Source organism: Callospermophilus lateralis, unplaced genomic scaffold (genome assembly GCF_048772815.1).
Source record: "Callospermophilus lateralis isolate mCalLat2 unplaced genomic scaffold, mCalLat2.hap1 Scaffold_261, whole genome shotgun sequence".
Taxonomy (NCBI): Eukaryota; Metazoa; Chordata; class Mammalia; order Rodentia; family Sciuridae; genus Callospermophilus; species Callospermophilus lateralis.
Window position 1 is genome coordinate 1,196,210 of NW_027513386.1, and position 2,329 is coordinate 1,198,538.

The 2,329-nt window shown below is 41.8% G+C and overlaps 1 pseudogene; it reads left to right on the top strand.

The window, feature by feature from the left end:
* The first annotated feature begins 631 nt into the window (after positions 1-631).
* Positions 632-1,920, top strand: LOC143640437 (eukaryotic translation initiation factor 5 pseudogene; annotated as a pseudogene).
* Positions 1,921-2,329: the final 409 nt, after the last annotated feature.

Below are 2,329 nucleotides of genomic sequence, written 5' to 3' on the forward strand. Positions count from 1 at the left end.
TTTCTTCCTAAGATTATACATTCAAACTCAACCCGTTTGAAAATATCAAACAAATTACACACTTTATACTTTTGCTGATTTCCTAATGTCTCTATTTATATCTGCTTTCCTACATATTTTCCACAATTCATCATGTGACTGACTCTTCACATGTGCTGACATTTACATTCACTCTCCACCCGAAACCCTATTTGTAAAGAACTTTTGGTAGTCAGAGCGAGAAGATTCCAGAGGTCGCCAGGATCGGCGCTGCCGGTGTGGACGCGGACGTCGCTGGGAAAGCCCTTCCCGCTGCTCGGCGGCGGCACCTGCCCGGCCGCCCTCCGCTCGCCCGCCCTGCCGCTCCGGACCCGGTTTCCAGCGCCTCTTCCTCCCAGTTCCGGGCGAGCCGCATTGGGTTTATGTCTTTATTTGACGAAAATCAGCTGTTGCGCAGCCATTGGTACCTGTATTGGGGAAACATAGCATACAAGCAAGGAGCTTACAGCCTCAGCAGCGAAAATTTTTTCATGTCAGAGACCGAGAACTCTTGCAGTCGTTTATGTCATCCCTTCTTCTCCAGACAGAAGATACCAAAAAGTTGCAATCAAAGATCTCTTCATCTTATTGATAAAGCCACTAATAAGCCAAAATGTTTGTCAATGTCAACCGCAGCGTGTCAGACCAGTTCTATCGCTACAAGATGCCCCGTCTGATTGCCAAGGTTGAGGGAAAAGGAAATGGAATCAAGACAGTTATAGTCAACATGGTTGACGTTGCAAAGGTGCTTAATCGGCCTCCAACGTATGCCACCAAATATTTTGGTTGTGAGCTGGGAGCACAGACCCAGTTTGATGTTAAGAATGACCGTTACATTGTCAATGGATCTCATGAGGCGAATAAGCTGCAAGACATGTTGGATGGATTCTTTAAAAAATTTGTTCTCTGTCCTGAGTGTGAGAATCCTGAAACAGAACTGCATGTCAATCCAAAGAAGCAAACAATAGGTAATTCTTGTAAAGCCTGTGGCTACCGAGGCATGCTTGACACACATCAAAAACTCTGCACATTTATTCTCAAAAACCCACCTGAGAATAGTGACAGTGGTCCAGGAAAGAAAGAAAAGGAAAAGAAAAATAGAAAGGGCAAAGACAAGGAAAATGGTTCTGTATCCAGCAGTGAGACACCACTACCACCACCACCAAATGAAATCAGTCCTCCTCCAAATGCTGAGGGAGAAGAGGAGGATGAAGATTGGGGAGAGCATTCAACTGAAGAAGCTCAGAGGCGTAGAATGGATGAAATTAGTGACCACGCAAAAGTTCTGACACTCAGTGATGATTTGGAAAGAACTGTAGAAGAGCGTGTCAATATTCTGTTTTATTTTGTTAAGAAAAAAAAGAAGAGGGTATCATTGACTCATCAGACAAAGAAATTGTCGCAGAAGCAGAAAGGCTGGATGTAAAAGCCATGGGCCCTCTTGTTCTAACTGAAGTTCTTTTTAATGAGAAAATTAGAGAACAGATTAAGAAATACAGGTGCCATTTCTTATGATTTTGTCACAATAACAAAAAAGCTCAACCATACCTTCTTCATGGTTTGGAGTGTGTGGTGGCAATGCATCAAGCTCAGCTCCTCTCTAAGATTCCACATATCTTGAAGGAAATGTATGACGCAGACCTTTTAGAAGAGGAGGTCATCATCAGCTGGTCGGAAAAGGCCTCTAAAAAATATGTATCAAAAGAACTTGCCAAAGAGATTCGTTTCAAAGCAGAACCATTTATAAAGTGGTTGAAGGAAGCAGAGGAAGAATCTTCTGGTGGTGAAGAAGATGAAGATGAGAACATTGAGGTGGTGTACTCAAAGATTGCCAGTGTACCGAAAGTTGAAACTGTGAAGTCTGACAACAAAGATGATGACATTGATATTGACGCCATTTAAAAGAATGGATGCAACCTAGCATAACAGCGTAACGCTGCAAATTTTTCTCCATTATCAGCCAGAAGTGCAACATGTATGTGTGAAAGCTAAAATGGCTTAACATCATGCTACACTTTAATACTGAAAATATATTACTGTGAGTGGTCTGTAATTAGCCCAATGAGACATCTAGGAAGTCCATACACACATCAGTGAGCAAATGTAGTTTGCTTATTTATAGCAGGTTTCTTTTGGAAAAACTAGTGGTGGACACATTTGGATCACATTTATACAGTTATAAAAAATAAAGATTTGATTTTGGTCATTCTTCAGATTTTGGGCTCTGAATGACTTAGCTAAAGTAATTGGCTCCTTTTAAAAAGTGGTGCCATCATTTAACATGACATGGTCCTTGGAGCCTGGTAGATTT